General features: G+C 34.4%; 1 protein-coding gene across 1 annotated transcript in view; it reads right to left on the minus strand.

The window, feature by feature from the left end:
• LOC144435263 (DNA ligase 1-like) overlaps positions 1–24,955 on the minus strand; it is a 74,552-nt gene that overhangs the window by 25,547 nt on the left and 24,050 nt on the right. The gene's annotated exons all lie outside the window — the stretch shown is intronic.

Consider the following 24,955-nt stretch of genomic DNA (forward strand, 5'->3'; position numbering starts at 1 on the left):
CTGACAGACAGACAGTTTGCCATGCCCACTGCACTACTGAAACTAAGAAATTCAGTGGTGCTAAAAAGCACATAATAAATGCTTTTCATCAGCTAATCACCATAACTTCAAGTAATAGGATAATATGCTAAGATGTAATATAAAGTGAAAATTAAAAAAAAAATTAAAGACCACTTTGATCAATGTTACACCTAATCTACATTGTATATTATAACAAACACCAAGAGTTTGTTTGTTTGTATGCCTGTGTTCACCTCTGTGTTTGTTTGTTTGTATGCCTGTGTTCACCTGTGTTTGTTTGTTTGTATGCCTGTGTTCACCTGTGTTTGTTTGTTTGTATGCCCGTGTTCACCTCTGTGTTTGTTTGTGTGTGTGTGTATACCTCTGTGTTTGTTTTTGTATGTGTGTTCACCTCTGTTTGTTTGTTTGTATGCCCGTGTTCACCTCTGTGTTTGTTTGTTTGTATGCCTGTGTTCACCTCTGCGTTTGTTTGTTTGTATGCCCGTGTTCACCTCTGTGTTTGTTTGTGTGTGTGTGTTTACCTCTGTTTGTTTGTGTGTGTGTGTGTTCACCTCTGTGTTTGTTTGTTTGTTTGTATGCCCGTGTTCACCTTTGTGTTTGTGTGTGTGTGTTTACCTCTGTTTGTTTGTTTGTTTGTATGTTTGTTTGTATGTATGTATGTATGTATGTATGTATGTATGTATGTATGTATGTATGTATGTATGTATGTATGCCTGTGTTTACCTCTGTGTTTGTTTGTAAGCCCGTGTTCACCTCTGTGTTTGTTTGTTTGTGTATGTATGCCTGTGTTCACCTCCGTGTTTGTTTGTATGCCTGTGTTCACCTCTGTGTTTGTTTGTTTGTTTGTTTGTGAGTGTATGTTTACCTGTTTGTTTGTTTGTATGTATGTATGTATGTATGTATGTATGTATGTATGTATGTATGTATGTATGTATGTATGTATGTATGTATGTATGTATGTATGTATGTATGTATGTATGTATGTATGTATGTATGTATGTATGTATGCCTGTGTTTACCTCTTTGTTTGTGAATGTATGATTCTGTATACATGTGAATGTATTTAAATCTGTGTGTCAATCCTTGTTCATATAAATAAATGTGTGAACATGTGTGATTCTGTATACATGTGTGTGATTCTGTGTATGTGAAAATGTGAATGTATTTAAATCTGTGTGAATCTCTGTCTGTGCACATGTGTATTAATTATTATGTGTGTGTGTGTCTATCTGTGTTTGTATGTTAATATGACTGTTTGGACGTGCCTTATTGTTTACCTCTGTGGGTATGTGAATTTGTTTGTGTATTTGTGATGTCTGTCAGCATTATGTATACGTATATACAATACAACATATACCAGATTTAAACTGAATGCCTTCCGTAACGGTAATATTGAGCTTTTTGTTCCTACACATAATAATTGCTGGAATGCAACAACCTTGTTATAGTAGGCTATTAGTACATGATATACCCCTGAATTGGCAAAAAGGTGTGCCAAACTTTAAGAAATATGAAAGGACTTTGTGATATCAATCTAATTATGTACATGTAGTTGAACAGATAAAAATGGCTTTTGAAATCAAATTATTCAAATTTACAGGGCTACACATACATCCGACATGCATACAGACATACGTACATTTACCCATGCATACAGAACAAATGTATGGATTGCTTATTGGTATCATTTGAACACAATGAATGTTACACGTTACCTCTATATCTGTGAAAGTCAGTTGTCGAAAAAGTTATCCAAATATCCACTACCTATATTCAATACAGGAAAGCTTGACTCGACTTTGAACACTCACACACAAATCGCTAGTACACATCAGAAAGTTTACACACTTTATGGTAAGCATAATACCGCTCTATACTTTGATGCTAGTTTACGGCAATATACCCATTATGTAACACTCAGTTCAAGAATTTCACGATGCACGCCACAATGAGGTGAATTTCCATGGTTCTCAAGTTCATTTGTTTTCTCAAAATATTAAATTCAGAACTGGACAGAAACTTATCGATATATATTTTGATATACATACCTTTCAATACAAGCAACCCGAATACATTGAGCGGTCTAGAACAAAGCCAATTAATGTCAGAAAATTGGGGAAAAATTGACTAAATGAAACCACTACCCAACATTGTAACACACTAACAACATTTACTTTTCTCATTCGCATTGTTATGATATGTTATTTTTTACAAATAAATACAGGCGTTCTGGCAGCAAACCCGCCCTTAGTATCGAAAGATTTATATTAAAACAAAGAGAGAAGATTTTCAATTTTGATCGAAGAAAAGATCATATGGATTTATGTTGGCGAATCCTCCAGCAAGCATTTTTGGTAGAAAGCTGGTGATTTCACCCGAAGTTGAAGCTGACCTGGTTTGACCGACGATCTCAGCTCCCCATGCATGCTTTCAGAAACAGAAACACACGCGAGTATCAAACGAAGTAAAAACAAGATTTTAAATTTTGAAATAGTGAAGAGATCGTATGATTGCCTGCAGATATGATCTTATGGCCAACTACAACATGTAATGTGAAGCTTTTATAGAACGTTATAGGATATAGCTCTCACCGTAGTGGGAGTTTTAATAAAGGCCAACAAAAGAGAAGGAATTGTTACTGGTCACAATGCATCACTGAAATGCCCCCACTTAAATCTTTTCCCCCCTGTTTTTCCTGCCAATGCAGTCTGCAGATCCACGGGAAAACACAAAATAACTCTACCTATGTTAATTGCTACTTCAGTAAAGACAACTGCAGAAGTAATCATGAACAATTTAAAAAAAATTTTTTTTAATTCGCATCAAATTTAGACAACATTTCCTGACCAGAAACAATATTTTATTATTAGGTCTGGTTTCAAAACATTTATGACTGTGTTATTAGATCTGTTTACTTACAGTAGTTACCCGGCTATGTTTTTCTATTGAAAGAGGAAACCAACTTCTCAAAAAAACTCTCTGAATTATATTAGATCGCATTGTGTTTATTAGATGTTTTATTTGCTGCAGTACTTCATACCTGGCTATGTTTTTCTTTAATCAACTATACAAAAATGTCTTAAAATATATCCATGAAGTAGTATGGAGCCACAGAAATAAAAAATCAGTTACTTCGTTCAAACAAACTCCAACCCAATCTCAGGGGTCAACATGCAAATTCTAATAGAGGTCACAATAGTATCTAGTAATATGAATCCATTGTAAAATTCAATATGGCCACTGAATACATGTACTGTAATAACTCTGTAGATAAATGGCTGCTGTACAATACAATATGTCTAGTAGCATAAAATGAAATGAAATATGCTCTTTGGTAAAACTCAAAGTGATGTGTCTACATGTCTGTTCACAATTCATATATTTTGATTGCCATGCTAGGTGTTTTACAAAGTGAAAATAATCTTAAAGAAACTTGCCTTCTCCACACAACATAAGGATTATTCTACTACTCTTTATAATACACTTCAAAGAAAGATTTCAAGCTAAACTTCTTAATGCCACTCTGCCTGGAGAACATGTTTTTTTATCTATAATTCATCATCACACCAATACACACTAAATACCACTTTATCTTGGTACAACAGATATCAATTTCCATCCCTTGAGACCTTGAAAGTATAATCTTCAAAAGCAGAGTCTGGAAACAGACTTATAATAAGAGATATAAAACTGCCAGAAAACTAAGTCCGACTCAAACTAGTACGTAAAATACTGACATCATATGTAGTAGATGACATACATGGTTGATGGTGTTGCCTTGGTGATGTGGATATAACTACCCTGTAATCAAGGGAGTGTAAACACTAAACGAAGTTGAAAACTTGATATCACTGTATCAGAGGCACTGCTGCCCTTACTGACAATGTAAAGACATTAATGTGGCTTATATCATTCACATGTTGCAATGATAGTTTAGTTCGTCTATCTAAGATTGCCTATAGCTTGATTTCCATAGTAGTATATCAACAATAGTTTGTTTGTGTCTATCTTAGTTTGCCTATAGCCTGATTTCCATAGTAGTATATCAACAATATTTTTAGTTGTGTCTATCTTAGTTTGCCTATAGCTTGATTTCCATAGTAGTATATCAACAACAGTTTTAATTTGTGTCTATCTTAGTTTGCCTATAGCTTGATTTCCATAGTAGTATATCAACAATGATTTTAGTTTGAGTCTATCTTAGTTTGCATATAGCTTGGTTTCCATAGTGGTATATCAACAATATTTTTAGTTGTGTCTATCTTAGTTTGCCTATAGCTTGATTTCCATAGTAGTATATCAACAATATTTTTAGTTGTGTCTATCTTAGTTTGCCTATAGCTTGATTTCCATAGTAGTATATCAACAACAGTTTTAATTTGTGTCTATCTTAGTTTGCCTATAGCTTGATTTCCATAGTAGTATATCAACAATGATTTTAGTTTGAGTCTATCTTAGTTTGCCTATAGCTTGGTTTCCATAGTGGTATATCAACAATATTTTTAGTTGTGTCTATCTTAGTTTGCCTATAGTTTGATTTCCATAGTAGTATATCAACAATAGTTTTAATTTGTGTCTATCTTAGTTTGCCTATAGCTTGATTTCCATAGTAGTATATCAACAATAGTTTTAATTTGTGTCTATCTTAGTTTGCCTATAGCTTGATTTCCATAGTAGTATATCAACAATAGTTTTAATTTGTGTCTATCTTAGTTTGCCTATAGCTTGATTCCCATAGTAGTATATCAACAATAGTTTTAGTTTGTGTCTATCTTAGTTTGCCTATAGCTTGATTCCCATAGTAGTATATCAACAATAGTTTTAGTTTGTGTCTATCTTAGTTTGCCTATAGCTTGATTTCCATAGTATATCAACAATAGTTTTAGTTTGTGTCTATCTTAGTTTGCCTATAGCTTGATTTCCATAGTATATCAACAATAGTTTTAGTTTGTGTCTATCTTAGTTTGCCTATAGCTTGATTTCTATAGTATATCAACAACAGTTTTAGTTTGTCTTAGTTTCCCTATAGTCTGATTTCCATAGTAGTATATCAACAACAGTTTTAGTTTGCATCTATCTTAGTTTGCCTATAGCATGATTTCCATAGTAGTATATCAACAAGTTTTAGTTTGCGTCTATCTTAGTTTGCCTATAGCTTGATTTCCATAGTAGTACATCGACAACAGTTTTAGTTTGCGTCTATCTTAGTTTGCCTATAGCTTGATTTCCATAGTAGTACATCGACAACAGTTTTAGTTTGCGTCTATCTTAGTTTGCCTATAGCTTGATTTCCATAGTAGTACATCGACAACAGTTTTAGTTTGCGTCTATCTTAGTTTGCCTATAGCTTGATTTCCATAGTAGTATATCAACAATATTTTTAGTTGTGTCTATCTTAGTTTGCCTATAGCTTGATTTCCATAGTAGTATATCAACAATATTTTTAATTTGTGTCTATCTTAGTTTGCCTATAGCTTGATTTCCATAGTAGTATATCAACAACAGTTTTAATTTGTGTCTATCTTAGTTTGCCTATAGCTTGATTTCCATAGTAGTATATCAACAATGATTTTAGTTTGAGTCTATCTTAGTTTGCCTATAGCTTGGTTTCCATAGTGGTATATCAACAATATTTTTAGTTGTGTCTATCTTAGTTTGCCTATAGCTTGATTTCCATAGTAGTATATCAACAATATTTTTAGTTGTGTCTATCTTAGTTTGCCTATAGCTTGATTTCCATAGTAGTATATCAACAACAGTTTTAATTTGTGTCTATCTTAGTTTGCCTATAGCTTGATTTCCATAGTAGTATATCAACAATGATTTTAGTTTGAGTCTATCTTAGTTTGCCTATAGCTTGGTTTCCATAGTGGTATATCAACAATATTTTTAGTTGTGTCTATCTTAGTTTGCCTATAGCTTGATTTCCATAGTAGTATATCAACAATAGTTTTAATTTGTGTCTATCTTAGTTTGCCTATAGCTTGATTTCCATAGTAGTATATCAACAATAGTTTTAATTTGTGTCTATCTTAGTTTGCCTATAGCTTGATTCCCATAGTAGTATATCAACAATAGTTTTAGTTTGTGTCTATCTTAGTTTGCCTATAGCTTGATTCCCATAATAGTATATCAACAATAGTTTTAGTTTGTGTCTATCTTAGTTTGCCTATAGCTTGATTTCCATAGTATATCAACAATAGTTTTAGTTTGTGTCTATCTTAGTTTGCCTATAGCTTGATTTCCATAGTATATCAACAATAGTTTTAGTTTGTGTCTATCTTAGTTTGCCTATAGCTTGATTTCTATAGTATATCAACAACAGTTTTAGTTTGTCTTAGTTTCCCTATAGTCTGATTTCCATAGTAGTATATCAACAACCGTTTTAGTTTGCATCTATCTTAGTTTGCCTATAGCATGATTTCCATAGTAGTATATCAACAAGTTTTAGTTTGCGTCTATCTTAGTTTGCCTATAGCATGATTTCCATAGTAGTACATCGACAACAGTTTTAATTTGTGTCTATCTTAGTTTGCCTATAGCTTGATTTCCATAGTAGTATATCAACAATAGTTTTAATTTGTGTCTATCTTAGTTTGCCTATAGCTTGATTTCCATAGTAGTATATCAACAATAGTTTTAATTTGTGTCTATCTTAGTTTGCCTATAGCTTGATTTCCATAGTAGTACATCGACAACAGTTTTAGTTTGCGTCTATCTTAGTTTGCCTATAGCTTGATTTCCATAGTAGTATATCGACAAGTTTTAGTTTGCGTCTATCTTAGTTTGCCTATAGCTTGATTTCCATAGTAGTACATCGACAACAGTTTTAGTTTGCCTATTGTTTGATTTCCATAGTAGTATATCGACAACAGTTTTAGTTTGCATCTATCTTAGTTTGCCTATAGCTTGATTTCCATAGTAGTATATCAACAGTTTTAGTTTGTCTTAATTTGCCTATAGCTTGATTTCTATAGTAGTACATCAACAATAGTTTTAGTTTGTGTCTATCTTAGTTTGCCTATAGCTTGATTTCCATAGTAGTATATCAACAACAGTTTTAGTTTGCCTATTGTTTGATTTCCATAGTAGTATATCGACAACAGTTTTAGTTTGCCTATTGTTTGATTTCCATAGTAGTATATTAACAATAGTTTTAGTTTTTTAGTTTGCGTCTATCTTAGTTTGCCTATTGTTTGATTTCCATAGTAGTATATCGACAACAAGTTTTAGTTTTGTAAACACTAAACACTAAATATAAAATGAAATAGAAATCTAACATGTCAGTGTTCCTAAATTTAATCCATGTAGTTTTTCAGGAAGCTATTTTGTTGATTATGGTTACATCTGAAAATTGAACCACCACCCCACCATCCTACCACAATTTCTTGATTTTCAAACACAAAGTGTGAACTTTGCTTCCCCCAAAGAACAAACAAACAAAATTTTTGTAGAAAACAGTCCCCTTATATACAGCCAATACATGTACATCATTTACATATACAAAGTATGGCAACAATATTGGAATGTGACAAAATGAAAGGCAGCTACAATTGATTCTGTTGTGGGATTTTTGATATGACAACTTTCCTTATACAAATTACATGGTATACTTTAATTTGAGGTTGGGAGGATTTCTTGTTATTTTTAGTAATTGGGGTTACTTGACATCACACTTTCTTTGGCCATTTCTTTCCTTTACAGCAGCTTTCTGGGAGTATGGTTTTGGCAAAATATTTTTTTGTCAGTGTTCGTACACTTAAAGGAAAACAAAATTCCAGGACTCTCCAGGGGTTTTTTGTCAGTTTTCCAGGGGTATTCGTGTTGATTTTGGCCATTTTCCAGGGCTGTTGACCACTAAAGTATATTTTTGAACGACATCTAATTGTCTGATGTGGACAAGAAGAAATTAACATGGGTTCCCATAATATGTCACAAAACAAGAGATCAATTTTTTTTTCAATCAGTAATTTCCATTATTTTCCTTAGGAAAACTGATATTATTTTAAACTTAATCTCCACAGCTGACTGAAATCTCGTAATATGTGAGACTTACCACACTTACTGTTTGGAACTCCAAAATCTCATCATAGTTTGTGACATCATTAGCTGTCATCTTGGACAATATGTATTTTCATGATTGTTAGAAATTGATGTTCAACTAATAACTAAAAGTGTTTTCAAAGTAATATTGATCATAAAACTAATGATTGGGAATAATATCACCACTTTATCCAAAGGGACATATGATTCTGTTATACTCTTGATGACACTGAAGAATACCCCACTAGACCCTCTATGGACTGTAAATTTACCCACTGAACATCTATGTACACATTGCCAAGCTTACAAGTTACATATTATGCAGGCATCAAGGTACATAATTTCCTTTTGCAAAACCATTCACGACAATATCGGTTTTTCTTTAGGTATGTCATCTTTGTATCAGGTTTGATTGAAATCAGATATTGCATGTCAGAAAAATGACGTTTTACACGGACAAACACACAGGCGGACGGACGGAGCCCATTGTAGTTGATCCCCTTTTGGGGGACTAAAAAACTTTCTCAGTTAACTTTTCCAGGCTTGGGTTTTAAAAGGCATGATACTTGAAAACTCTTTGATCGGCATTAGATCAGCTACCTAGATATTATATCACTGTTACAGACATTTAAAGCCCATGTTAGATTAGGATATTAACATTTGGATAAGAAAGACTATTGTACCTCAGATTTATAGAATGAGTTATGGCCTTGAAGTTGAAGAAAAGTATTATTGTATGTAATCCCTATGACTACTGATAAAAAATTAACCAGGTCTGTATGTAAAAAGAATGATACTCAGTTTAACACTATCAAACAATGCAGGAATGATACTCAGTTTAACACTATCAAACAATGCAGGAATGATACCCAGTTTAACACTATCAAACAATGCAGGAATGATACTCAGTTTAACACTATCAAACAATGCAGGAATGATACTCAGTTTAACACTATCAAACAATGCAGGAATGATACTCAGTTTAACACTATCAAACAATGCAGGAATGATACTCAGTTTAACACTATCAAACAATGCAGGAATGATACTCAGTTTAACACTATCAAACAATGCAGGAATGATACTCAGTTTAACACTATCAAACAATGCAGGAATGATACTCAGTTTAACACTATCAAACAATGCAGGAATGATACTCAGTTTAACACTATCAAACAATGCAGGAATGATACTCAGTTTAACACTATCAAACAATGCAGGGATGATACTCAGTTTAACACTATCAAACAATGCAGGAATGATACTCAGTTTAACACTATCAAACAATGCAGGGATGATACTCAGTTTAACACTATCAAACAATGCAGGAATGATACTCAGTTTAACACTATCAAACAATTCAGGGATGATACTCAGTTTAACACTATCAAACAATGCAGGGATGATACTCAGTTTAACACTATCAAACAATGCAGGAATGATACTCAGTTTAACACTATCAAACAATGCAGGAATGATACTCAGTTTAACACTATCAAACAATGCAGGAATGATACTCAGTTTAACACTATCAAACAATGCAGGAATGATACTCAGTTTAACACTATCAAACAATGCAGGAATGATACTCAGTTTAACACTATCAAACAATGCAGGAATGATACTCAGATTAACACTATCAAACAATGCAGGAATGATACTCAGTTCAACACTATCAAACAATGCAGGAATGATACTCAGTTTAACACTATCAAACAATGCAGGAATGATACTCAGTTTAACACTATCAAACAATGCAGGAATGATACTCAGTTTAACACTATCAAACAATGCAGGAATGATACTCAGTTTAACACTATCAAACAATGCAGGAATGATACTCAGTTTAACACTATCAAACAATGCAGGAATGATACTCAGTTTAACACTATCAAACAATGCAGGAATGATACTCAGTTTAACACTATCAAACAATGCAGGAATGATACTCAGATTAACACTATCAAACAATGCAGGAATGATACTCAGTTTAACACTATCAAACAATGCAGGAATGATACTCAGTTTAACACTATCAAACAATGCAGGAATGATACTCAGTTTAACACTATCAAACAATGCAGGAATGATACTCAGTTTAACACTATCAAACAATGCAGGAATGATACTCAGTTTAACACTATCAAACAATGCAGGGATGATACTCAGTTTAACACTATCAAACAATGCAGGAATGATACTCAGTTTAACACTATCAAACAATGCAGGGATGATACTCAGTTTAACACTATCAAACAATGCAGGAATGATACTCAGTTTAACACTATCAAACAATGCAGGAATGATACTCAGTTTAACACTATCAAACAATGCAGGGATGATACTTAGTTTAACACTATCAAACAATGCAGGAATGATACTCAGTTTAACACTATCAAACAATGCAGGGATGATACTTAGTTTAACACTATCAAACAATGCAGGAATGATACTCAGTTTAACACTATCAAACAATGCAGGAATGATACTCAGTTTAACACTATCAAACAATGCAGGAATGATACTCAGTTTAACACTATCAAACAATGCAGGGATGATACTCAGTTTAACACTATCAAACAATGCAGGAATGATACTCAGTTTAACACTATCAAACAATGCAGGAATGATACTCAGTTTAACACTATCAAACAATGCAGGAATGATACTCAGTTTAACACTATCAAACAATGCAGGTTTTCTCCACGTATTCCAGTTTCCTCCTGCTTCAACAACACTTGGGAGTTGTTAAATGGCAGCCATTCACCAAATTTCTGAATTTATTTGGATGAATGAAGCTTATTATAATAAGATACCAATCCAAGATTGTGGGATTCAAACATTGGGGTTCACTTGTGTTTATGAAGTCATCCACAATTTATTACAGTTTATGAATTCACTCAGACTGGAGAATTTGATCAAATGTACAGATTTTATGAAAACAAGGATACTGTGGAAGAAATCTGATCACAGGCAACAGTACTCTGGTACATTTATTGAGCTTTTACCAGGCTTAAACATTGTGTAGGAAGAAAATCTAAATACACTTTCAGAAGTTGACAACTGATCAAAGTGGCTGGTGATGAGTGGACAGATGGTATTTTACAATATCCATCATATTTAATGATCTGATAGACATGCAAGTGACGCACATCATATCTATAACATATGGTCTCTATGAGTGACATACATCATATCTATAACATAAGGTCTCTATGAGTGACGCACATCATATTGAGGCTATAGAATATTGGTATATGATCATTCTTAACATTCCATCAACCTACCGGAAATTACACAAGTATTACGGTAGTACAATGCAAATCATATTACCTAGATATCAAAAATCCTTAAAATTTGAAAAATAGTAAATAACATATGCTCACTTCCTTTTCTTCTGAATAATCTGTTCACAGTATTACACAGATTTCAACTGCAGATGTATGCATATCCAAATCCAATTCAGAAAGTGAGATCTGGTCACAACTTGTGTCATACACTGGTGTCCCACTGTTAAAGCAGGAGGAAGCCAGATCTAGATTACCCAAGGAAAACCTACTACATTGTTTGGTTGAGTCCAAGTTCCAACTCAGCATTGTCTGTACATAACACACATGCAGATCTGGTTTAGTTTTTAATTGAACCCAGTCTGTTGGCACTTTTTTGAACCTAGTGATACAGGAACACCAGTGAACAGTTCAACCATTGACAACATGTTTGTTGGTGTACTTTATATTTTAAGTCTAGTTACTGTTATTCTGCTTACAATGCAGGCAACCACACTGTAGGTTTAATAACACCAAAGCTACTCTTGACAGTGGTAGCCTGGACAGATATCATTACATATGTCAACGATTTACCTTTATATTTGAATGATACCAGTTCCATATCATTTGCTGACGACACAACCGTATATGCTTCTGATAACAGCATTGTTAAAATTACATCAGCAATTAACAAAGATCTAACGAGTATTAGTCGCTGGGTCTCAGACAATAAGCTCTGTATTAATGGTACCAAATCTAAATCGATGTTGATTACAACTGTACAAAAACGATCACACTTGCATACACAGTGTCTTGACGTTTCTGTTAATAATATACAATTAGATTGTGTAAAGAGCGAAAAATTACTTGGTGTTATGTTACAGCATAACCTGGAGTGGTCTGATCACATAAGGTATATAGAATCCAAAGTAAAGCCAAATCTATATCTTTTATCGAGAATGAAACATTTCCTTACAGTACATTCCAGAAAAATATTTTACTGTAGCTTTATTTTACCCTATTTATGCTACTGTTCTAATGTGTGGGGTACTACATCGGCTGTTAACATTCAAGTATTAGAGCGTATTCAAAGACGCTGTATGAGATTAATTCTAGACACTGATCATACAGTACCAACAAAAGATCTTTATCTTCGTCTAAAATAGTTACCCCTGACATTAAAACTACAGTTAAACAGACTTGTCCTTGTATTTAAAGCTATAAAAAAAGTTGCACCTGATAATGTAAATGCTCTGTTTAACCTATACTGTCCCACACGAAATTTACGGTCAGTTGATCAGTACCTTTTAGAAATACCTAGAGCTAAAACTGAATTTTTTAAAAAGTCATTTACAGTAAGAGGAGCCAAAGACTTTAATAATCTACCTGTACATTTGCGTAAAATAGATGCAGTTGATGTTTTTAAGAGGGATTGCTATAATTTCTTATTTACAAAGTATGTGGATGAATCATTTTAAGTCAATTGTACTTATTGTATCTGTAAATGTATTTTAAATAGTCTATTGAAATTTTATTCCTCTTTTGATTGTCACCAATGTCAATTTTAAGTGTTTGTTTGGTATTGAATATTTGTAGTGCACTGTATTGCCGTGTATTTAATTGTGTTGTTATTTTGTATTTTGATGTATCTCGACCTCCACGAAAAGAGGTTTAAAAACCTATGGAGTTATCGAGATTAATAAATAAAGATTAATAATAATATCACCTTTCAGTTTATCAGGCAACATGAGGAAGCACAGATCTATGGTCTTAATACAAGACTAGGGATATATCATATCATATCATCATATCAAATTACAGCTAAAAAGGCTAATAGCCTCTAAGCTGATCAATGTCAAATTGTCCAAAAAAACAAACAACCACAAAAACATACATTTAGTAACAAAGTGTGTGTGAATTAGTTCACGGTCCAAGTGTTCATCACAAAGTCCAATTTATTTTTTGTAGAGTGCAAAATAGTAATATATGATAGGCGTATTTATGTATTTGAAATATTAGGTTTGAATGTCTTACTATCAGAAAGCATAATTTGTCTACTAGAGAAGACAGAAATTCAAGCTGGTTTTTAATACTCACTTCCATGTAAAATTAAGTCATACTCACATGTGGTGTGATACAGGTGACAGATATGAATGTGATTGATTTTGACCTTGCTCAGTGTATGTAGATACATCAAAACTACATGTGGATTATATGATGACATCATAGTTCATAATGGTATTGTGGAGCCATCCATACTATTTATTACACTGATACCAATATGACAACAAAGCTGGTATACAGTTAATGTTTGGAATACATTCATCAGTTTGTAATCTTTCAGGAGAATTTTAATGAATAGGTGGCGTATTGCTTCATGTGGGAGGTAGAAGGTGGGGGTTGGCATATTGCTTCATGTGGGAGGTAGAAGGTGGGGGTTGGTGTATTGCTTCATGTGGGAGGTAGAAGGTGGGGGTTGGCGTATTGCTTCATGTGGGAGGTAGAAGGTGGGGGTTGGCGTATTGCTTCATGTGGGAGGTAGAAGGTGGGGGTTGGCGTATTGCTTCATGTGGGAGGTAGAAGGTGGGGGTTGGCGTATTGCTTCATGTGGGAGGTAGAAGGTGGGGGTTGGCGTATTGCTTCATGTGGGAGGTAGAAGGTGGGGGTTGGCGTATTGCTTCATGTGGGAGGTAGAAGGTGGGGGTTGGCATATTGCTTCATGTGGGGATGAAAGGTGGGGGTTGGGGTATTGCTTCATGTGGGAGGTAGAAGGTGGGGGTTGGGGTATTGCTTCATGTGGGAGGTAGAAGGTGGGGGTTGGCGTATTGCTTCATGTGGGAGGTAGAAGGTGGGGTTTGGCGTATTGCTTTATGTCGGAGGTAGAAGGTGGGGGTTGGCGTATTGCTTCATGTGGGGATGAAAGGTGGGGGTTGGGGTATTGCTTCATGTGGGAGGTAGAAGGTGGGGGTTGGGGTATTGCTTCATGTGGGGATGAAAGGTGGGGGTTGGGGTATTGCTTCATGTGGGAGGTAGAAGGTGGGGGTTCCCAAAAGTGCTACAAACAAAATTATATTCTGACTAAAACTGAACTTTCACAACTACAAAATCCTATTTTTTTTCTCTCCATTTGCCAAATTCCATGTGATACTCTTTAATTGTCAAATTAGAATGGGTCGGAATAGATGAACTACAATGTCTATACATTAGTCCTGCATACCATCAAATTAGAATGGGTCGGAATAGATGAACTACAATGTCTATACATTAGTCCTGCATACCATCAAATTAGAATGGGTCGGAATAGATGAACTACAATGTCTATACATTAGTCCTGCATACCATCAAATTAGAATGGGTCGGAATAGATGAACTACAATGTCTATACATTAGTCCTGCATACCATCAAATTAGAATGGGTCGGAATAGATGAACTACAATGTCTATACATTAGTCCTGCATACCATCAAATTAGAATGGGTCGGAATAGATGAACTACAATGTCTATACATTAGTCCTGCATACCATCAAATTAGAATGGGTCGGAATAGATGAACTACAATGTCTATACATTAGTCCTGCATACCATCAAATTAGAATGGGTCGGAATAGATGAACTACAATGTCTATACATTAGTCCTGCATACCATCAAATTAGAATGGGTCGGAATAGATGAACTACAATGTCTATACATTAGTCCTGCATACCATCAAATTAGAATGGGTCGGAATAGATGAATTACAATGTCTATACATTAGTCCTGCATACCATCAAATTAGAATGGGTCGGAATAGATGAACTACAATGTCTATACATTAGTCCTGCATACCATCAAATTATTCATTAACTCATCATGTGGTGATGATATGATACTACCGATACTCTTGACTTTGAAGTCTAGATCTTTTCTGACCCATTCTAATTTGATGATTTCAATGTACTTGATACAATGGCTATGTGACTGATGTATAGACATAGTAGTTGATACAATGGCTATGTGACTGATGTATAGACAATGTAGTTGATACAATGGCTATGTGACTGATGTATAGACAATGTAGTTGATACAATGGCTATGTGACTGATGTATAGACAATGTAATTGATACAATGGCTATGTGACTGATGTATAGACAATGTAATTGATACAATGGCTATGTGACTGATGTATAGACAATGTAAATACGTTATCTAGTATGTGACAGTAGACAATGGCTATCAGAGATTACTCAGTATGACATCTATAGATATGATTTATATAAGCTATACATTATAACTGCTGGCACTGTCTTGTCTGGTGTCATTACCTCCCGAAAGGGTATGGGAGGTATTAAAAGGGGGATGTCTGTCTTTGCATAATTAATGATTTTTGGTAATTAGGCCATATCTTAAGACTGCATACTTCAATTTCAATACAATTCAGTGCATATGTTAAACATAACAGAGTGCATATGTCCTAAAAACTTTGTTGATATAGATTCCAGTTTTAATGAAAAATTTGCATAATTAATAATTTTAGGTAACTAGGCTATATCTTAAAAATGCAAGCTTCAAATTTCATATAATATAGTACATATATCAACTATAATAATACGTACATGTGCTAAGATGTTGTTGATACAACTTTTACCTTTAGTGAGTAATTTGAATAATGAACGATATTCAGTAATGAAGCAGTATCATGCACTCTTCAAATTCCATATAATTTGGCATATACATTAACCTAAGAAAGCACACTTGTCCAAAAAAACTGTTACCATATTTTTTTTTAGTTTTAATGACCAATTTGCATAATTAGTGATTTCCTTATGGGAGGCATTCAGTTTAAAACTGCTTTTATATTGTTTTCACACTGTGATCAGATTGGATTTAAATATGTCTTCTAAATCAACATCATGCATCAATACCAACAGACTCCTAGATATATGTGTATGTATATGTGTGTATGCTACATCACATACATCTCATGTATGTATGTATGTATGTATGTATGTATGTATGTATGTATGTATGTATGTATGTATGTATGTATGTATGTATGTATCAGAGGTCGCGTTAACGCGTTATTTGTGCGTATTTGATGCACTATTTGACACTTGGGACGCCTTTTTTTGGAAGTATGCGTCACTGGGGACGCGTCATAAACAGGGGACAAATGGGGCTTACTGTTGGCAAACGTACGGTTATCATCTTTGCTTCGAAGTTGTAGAACAGACATCGTGGAATTAGTCAGTTCTGATAGTAACTATTTATATGTGCAGTGTGACCTGTGAAATTTGAATATGACCCATCGTATATAAAACGTTCCAACAGTTTCATGTGCCCCATGACCATTTCCTGACGTGCCGAGCACGTCTTGGGTAGTTTAGAAACTACGTGATATTATAATTACTTATCCACGTGATTAGTTACTTATTAACAGACATGGTTTGGCAGAGTTTCCATCGATAGCATGGCCTTACGTTACGGTGAAGCATCTTCCCTCACGGGCGAAGCGATGATTAAATAGACCACATCGGTGGACAGTAATCTATGCTGAAGCCTTCACGTTGATAAATTCATACTGCCACGTCGCCATTTCATTCTCACTAAAACTGAAACTTATTTTGAGCTTCGTTACGGGATTGAACGCATTACGCATGTAAGGCGTCGTTCAAGAATAAATGATTGCAACGTAGCGACACAAAATTCGTATAAAACTTTTACAACTGTGTCTCTGTCAAATTGAAGTTCACGCTGTCGTTCATACTTCATCACTCGTGTCATGGAACTTAGTTTATGCATTGCGGTTTTGTATCATGGGGTAGTTTTATGTACTCCGTAAGGTCCGACTCCAAGAACCGCTAAAACATTAGCTCTGGATTTATACGCTATGGGGTTTCGACACGCCTTCTCCCACTCCGCTATATATTCATCCGGAGTTCTTTCTCGGAGCACATATTTTTAGAGAGTGATTACCATAGAAAATCGAAAGTCTAGAAAGATGAAGTTAAACCACTCAGACTGTATAGCGTATTCTTGCATATAAATGTTTTCTTTTTGGAAGTACAAACTATGTACTTGTATACGGTGTGCGGGAGAATGACACTGATGTGTTCATGTACATGTATTTACATTTGCAACGTATTTAGTGTACATCTGAAAGACATGTGACTGTGTGCATGCAAATTTGGAAAAGACGCACCGTAATAGGATTTTGACGCTAATTTTGGCAGGAACGCGTCCCAGCGACGCATCAGAAAAAAAGCTACCGCGACCTCTGATGTATGTATGTACACACACACACAGACACACACACATATATATTTATGTACATGTATGTGTTTGTTTGTGCATGTGTATACATGTATGTGTGTACATATACGTATGTATAAATATATAGATGAACATATGTATATGTCTGCATCTGACTGCACAATAAACAATATATATGTAGTGTGTTTGATGTGATTTACAAACTCTGAACATTTGCAACTAATTCATTTTTATTTTATTTTGCTTTTGGGAGTGTTCACCACATTTACAGCTAAAACAGGGAGTGTTCACCAGAAGACTGTACATAACGTATACATTTACAGCTAAAACAGGGAGTGTTCACCACATTTACAGCTAAAACAGGGAGTGTTCACCAGAAGACTGTACATAACGTATACATTTACAGCTAAAACAGGGAGTGTTCACCACATTTACAGCTAAAACAGGGAGTGTTCACCAGAAGACTGTACATAAAGTATACATTTACAGCAAAACAGGGAGTGTTCACCACATATACAGCAAAACAGGGAGTGTTCACCACATTTACAGCTAAAACAGGGAATGTTCACCAGAAGACTGTACATAACATATACCTTTATAGCTAAAACAGGGAGAGTTCACCAGAAGACTGTACATATAACATATACATTTACAGCTAAAACAGAGTGTTCACCAGAAAACTGTACATAACATATACAGTTACAACTAAAACAGGTAGTGTTCACCAGAAGACTGTACATAACATATACAGTTACAGCTAAAACAGGGAGTGTTCACCAGAAGACTGTACATAACATATATACTTAATGATCATAATGGATTTGGCAAGTTTAGATTGTTGTTTTACTCACTAGACAAGAGCACATTTATTGCAGAACACAACAGGATTGTGATTGAAGAGTTTTGTTTACATTCATTCATCTTTTCAGACTCTCCTCAATACCAATCCTGTGGTGTTCAGCAGTAAACACATTGTTATCTATTTTAGCTGTACTTTGATCATAAATCTACACGCTACATGTAGTCTAGTGGTGATCACTGCCTATTTTAGCTGTACTTTGATCATAAATCTTAGTACACGCTACATGTAGTCTAGTGGTGAACACTGCCTATTTTAGCTGTACTTTGATCATAAATATACACGCTACATGTAGTCTAGTGGTGATCACTGCCTATTTTAGCTGCACTTTGATCATAAATATACACGCTACATGTAGTCTAGTGGTGAACACTGCCTATTTTAGCTGTACTTTGATCATAAATCTACACGCTACATGTAGTCTAGTGGTGATCACTGCCTATTTTAGCTGTACTTTGATCATAAATCTATACGCTACATGTAGTCTAGTGGTGATCACTGCCTATTTTAGCTGTACTTTGATCATAAATCTATAAGCTACATATAGTCTAGTGGTGATCACTGCCTATTTTAGCTGTACTTTGATCATAAATCTATAAGCTACATATAGTCTAGTGGTGATCACTGCCTATTTTAGCTGTACTTTGATCATAAATCTACACGCTACATATAGTCTAGTGGTGAACACTGCCTATTTTAGCTGTACTTTGATCATAAATCTTAGTACACGCTACATGTAGTCTAGTGGTGAACACTGCCTATTTTAGCTGTACTTTGATCATAAATCTACACGCTACATGTAGTCTAGTGGTGATCACTGCCTATTTTAGCTGTACTTTGATCATAAATATACACGCTACATATAGTCTAGTGGTGATCACTGCCTATTTTAGCTGTACTTTGATCATAAATCTACACGCTATTTGTAGTCTAGTGGTGAACACTGCCTATTTTAGCTGTAATTTGATCATAAATCTATAAGCTACATGTAGTCTAGTGGTGAACACTGCCTATTTTAGCTGTAATTTGATCATAAATCTACACGCTACATATAGTCTAGTGGTGAACACTGCCTATTTTAGCTGTACTTTGATCATAAATCTACACGCTACATGTAGTCTAGTGGTGATCACTGCCTATTTTAGCTGTACTTTGATCATAAATCTTAGTACACGCTACATGTAGTCTAGTGGTGAACACTGCCTATTTTAGCTGTACTTTGATCATAAATATACACGCTACATGTAGTCTAGTGGTGATCACTGCCTATTTTAGCTGTACTTTGATCATAAATCTACACGCTACATGTAGTCTAGTGGTGAACACTGCCTATTTTAGCTGTACTTTGATCATAAATCTACACGCTACATGTAGTCTAGTGGTGAACACTGCCTATTTTAGCTGTACTTTGATCATAAATATACACGCTACATAGTCTAGTGGTGAACACTGCCTATTTTAGCTGTACTTTGATCATAAATCTATAACTTATAAGCTACATATAGTCTAGTGGTGATCACTGCCTATTTTAGCTGTACTTTGATCATAAATCTTAGTACACGCTACATGTAGTCTAGTGGTGAACACTGCCTATTTTAGCTGTACTTTGATCATAAATCTACACGCTACATGTAATCTAGTGGTGAACACTGCCTATTTTAGCTGCACTTTGATCATAAATCTACACACTACATGTAGTCTAGTGGTGATCACTGCCTATTTTAGCTGTACTTTGATCATAAATCTATACGCTACATATAGTCTAGTGGTGATCACTGCCTATTTTAGCTGTACTTTGATCATAAATCTACACGCTACATGTAATCTAGTGGTGAACACTGCCTATTTTAGCTGCACTTTGATCATAAATCTACACACTACATGTAGTCTAGTGGTGATCACTGCCTATTTTAGCTGTACTTTGATCCTAAATCTATACGCTACATATAGTCTAGTGGTGATCACTGCCTATTTTAGCTGTACTTTGATCATAAATCTACACGCTATTTGTAATCTAGTGGTGAACACTGCCTATTTTAGCTGTACTTTGATCATAAATCTACACGCTACATGTAATCTAGTGGTGAACACTGCCTATTTTAGCTGTACTTTGATCATAAATCTACACGCTACATGTAGTCTAGTGGTGAACACTGCCTATTTTAGCTGTACTTTGATCATAAATCTACACGCTACATATAGTCTAGTGGTGAACACTGCCTATTTTAGCTGTACTTTGATCATAAATCTACACGCTACATGTAATCTAGTGGTGAACACTGCCTATTTTAGCTGTACTTTGATCATAAATATACACGCTACATATAGTCTAGTGGTGAACACTGCCTATTTTAGCTGTACTTTGATCATAAATCTTAGTACACGCTACATGTAGTCTAGTGGTGAACACTGCCTATTTTAGCTGTAATTTGATCATAAATCTACACGCTACATATAGTCTAGTGGTGATCACTGCCTATTTTAGCTGTACTTTGATCATAAATCTTAGTACACGCTACATGTAGTCTAGTGGTGAACACTGCCTATTTTAGCTGTAATTTGATCATAAATCTATACGCTACATGTAGTCTAGTGGTGATCACTGCCTATTTTAGCTGTACTTTGATCATAAATCTATACGCTACATATAGTCTAGTGGTGATCACTGCCTATTTTAGCTGTACTTTGATCATAAATCTACACGCTACATATAGTCTAGTGGTGATCACTGCCTATTTTAGCTGTAATTTGATCATAAATCTACACGCTACATGTAGTCTAGTGGTGAACACTGCCTATTTTAGCTGTACTTTGATCATAAATCTACATTTGTGTGTGTGTGTGTGTGTGTGTGTGTGTGTGTGTGTGTGTGTGTCATGCAATCATTTCATTCCTCTTAAGTGAAAAATATAAACAGAATTTCCTATGGTCAGCTTTTTAAAAAAGAAAATCACAAAAAGATATTCATGTGCTCAACTTCATTTGCAATTTCCCAATGTTATGAATTCTTCCTTGAACGATGTACAAAAAATGTTTCAGCCTTCATGAAATTGACTGATTTACACTGAAATGGACACTTCTAAATATGATCAAAGCAGTCATGACCAGTTCATCTCACAAGAAGTCACTGACCGAAAGGTCATTGTCATACGAATGCATTGCCTTTGATTAACTTGTTGTCATGGTAACAGATTCATCTCTTATCCTTGTAAATATTCAGATTGATCACTTGATTTGCAATGGAAAGTTAGCTAGCAAAGAAGTCTATGATGCAAAGTATAGAGGAGATATGAATACAGGTAGAAGGTAACAAATTAGGGGTAACTGACATTGAAATTCAATATCATGGGATTCCAAAAGTTAAGTTTTGCGTAATTATTTCCAATCTTATAATCATTAAAATCTACAGGGACCTAATTAATTTTATGACAGTGAAAGATTACTGTGTAGTAATATGACAAAAAGTTGTATCTCCTTCCAAGACAGACACCCTATACCCCCAAGACAAGGGAAAACATTGAATGCAAGCAGTCATCCCCAAGAGAATGACACCCATAGCATAACATGAATGGATATCAAAATAATACAAATGAGAGACTGGAATTGTATGAAAACCAGAAAAAAAGAATATTCATGACAGGAACTGGAGACAAACATCTCCTACCATGATTTAATTATGAATCAACATCCCTTAAGACTAAGTACGGTACACAGAGGAAATACTCCTGACAAACAGTGAACATCAAATGAGAGAAACAGCACACAAAAATACAACTTACAGTAACTGTAACCTTACAAGTCCCATAGAATAATCCAATTACTACAAGGTTAGTTATCAAAGGTGAGGAGGGGGTGTTCAACTTGCTAACTTAAGTGTTCTCTTGTGGATGGTATGAAATAAACATAAATATCCTTTAGAATAAAGAAACTTAATGGTTTTAATTGGTAAAAGGATAGATTTGGCAATCAATAATGAATGCATAGTTATATTATTGGAACTATAGTTTTATCGAGATTGTGTCACATAACATAGTCTGTCTGTCCATCCAAAATATAGTTTTAAACCTTCAAGAAAACCCAGTCTTAGATAAACACGAAATAAAGAAATATGACATTACTATGATCCCATAATGAACAAAACTATCTAAAAATGTCTCCATATTATTACATATGTACCAGAGATTACTTGCACTGGTATGGTGCAAACTAGTGGTATTTTTACTGCAGTCAATACAGGAATCATTATTGCATATAAACTGTATGCAAATTATATGCAATTGAGGAAGCTATCGTTTTATTCTACACAAAAGCGTGTAATCGCATAGTGTTATTTTATGCAAATTTGTAACATGCTTGCAGTGTTATCTGCTACACTTTCACTTGCTACACATGTGAAAGTACAGCTGCAGATAACACAAATACCCAGAGTATGCCACACTTTCACTCACGTGTCATGGGGTTCTGTCACATTATACTTCAAAAGCTACCAAATACAGTGTTTAGAAACTCTGGAAAAATGGTTTTATAAGTATTAGGAACAAGTTTTGATGTGACTAAGATTTTGTTGATTAAAGCTGTGTCAGTGCATGTACTAAGATTTTGTTGATTAAAGCTGTGTTAGTGCATGTACTAAGATTTTGTTGATTAAAGCTGTGTCAGTGCATGTACTAAGATTTTGTTGATTAAAGCTGTGTCAGTGCATGTACTAAGATTTTGTTGATTAAAGCTGTGTCAGTGCATGTACTAAGATTTTGTTGATTAAAGCTGTGTCAGTGCATGTACTAAGATTTTGTTGATTAAAGCTGTGTCAGTGCATGTACTAAGATTTTGTTGATTAAAGCTGTGTCAGTGCATGTACTAAGATTTTGTTGATTAAAGCTGTGTCAGTGCATGTACTAAGATTTTGTTGATTAAAGCTGTGTTAGTGCATGTACTAAGATTTTGTTGATTAAAGCTGTGTCAGTGCATGTACTAAGATTTTGTTGATTAAAGCTGTGTTAGTGCATGTACTAAGATTTTGTTGATTAAAGCTGTGTCAGTGCATGTACTAAGATTTTGTTGATTAAAGCTGTGTTAGTGCATGTACTAAGATTTTGTTGATTAAAGCTGTGTCAGTGCATGTACTAAGATTTTGTTGATTAAAGCTGTGTCAGTGCATGTACTAAGATTTTGTTGATTAAAGCTGTGTCAGTGCATGTACTAAGATTTTGTTGATTAAAGCTGTGTCAGTGCATGTACTAAGATTTTGTTGATTAAAGCTGTGTCAGTGCATGTACTAAGATTTTGTTGATTAAAGCTGTGTTAGTGCATGTACTAAGATTTTGTTGATTAAAGCTGTGTCAGTGCATGTACTAAGATTTTGTTGATTAAAGCTGTGTCAGTGCATGTACTAAGATTTTGTTGATTAAAGCTGTGTCAGTGCATGTACTAAGATTTTGTTGATTAAAGCTGTGTCAGTGCATGTACTAAGATTTTGTTGATTAAAGCTGTGTTAGTGCATGTACTAAGATTTTGTTGATTAAAGCTGTGTCAGTGCATGTACTAAGATTTTGTTGATTAAAGCTGTGTCAGTGCATGTACTAAGATTTTGTTGATTAAAGCTGTGTCAGTGCATGTACTAAGATTTTGTTGATTAAAGCTGTGTCAGTGCATGTACTAAGATTTTGTTGATTAAAGCTGTGTCAGTGCATGTACTAAGATTTTGTTGATTAAAGCTGTGTTAGTGCATGTACTAAGATTTTGTTGATTAAAGCTGTGTCAGTGCATGTACTAAGATTTTGTTGATTAAAGCTGTGTTAGTGCATGTACTAAGATTTTGTTGATTAAAGCTGTGTCAGTGCATGTACTAAGATTTTGTTGATTAAAGCTGTGTCAGTGCATGTACTAAGATTTTGTTGATTAAAGCTGTGTTAGTGCATGTACTAAGATTTTGTTGATTAAAGCTGTGTTAGTGCATGTACTAAGATTTTGTTGATTAAAGCTGTGTCAGTGCATGTACTAAGATTTTGTTGATTAAAGCTGTGTTAGTGCATGTACTAAGATTTTGTTGATTAAAGCTGTGTCAGTGCATGTACTAAGATTTTGTTGATTAAAGCTGTGTTAGTGCATGTACTAAGATTTTGTTGATTAAAGCTGTGTTAGTGCATGTACTAAGATTTTGTTGATTAAAGCTGTGTTAGTGCATGTACTAAGATTTTGTTGATTAAAGCTGTGTCAGTGCATGTACTAAGATTTTAAACAGAATTGGTCTGTGAAGTGAAAGTCAGAATGCTTGCTTTCACCCATGCCAGTATTTCTATTTAATTAATTAATTAAACCATATCAGATTTATTAGGTAGTAAAATCTGATTGTGTACAGCATATCATATTTATTTCATCTAATTTGAAACCAAATAACCTAGTTACGTAATGTAAACAAGGAGACATGTTAGATTCCAAATTATATATGAAATTAATAGTTTGAATTATTCATCACTTATGTGGTAAATGATATTGCCATGGTAATGGCAGCTAT

This window comes from Glandiceps talaboti, chromosome 5 (assembly GCF_964340395.1).
Source record: "Glandiceps talaboti chromosome 5, keGlaTala1.1, whole genome shotgun sequence".
Classification (NCBI taxonomy): Eukaryota; Metazoa; Hemichordata; class Enteropneusta; family Spengelidae; genus Glandiceps; species Glandiceps talaboti.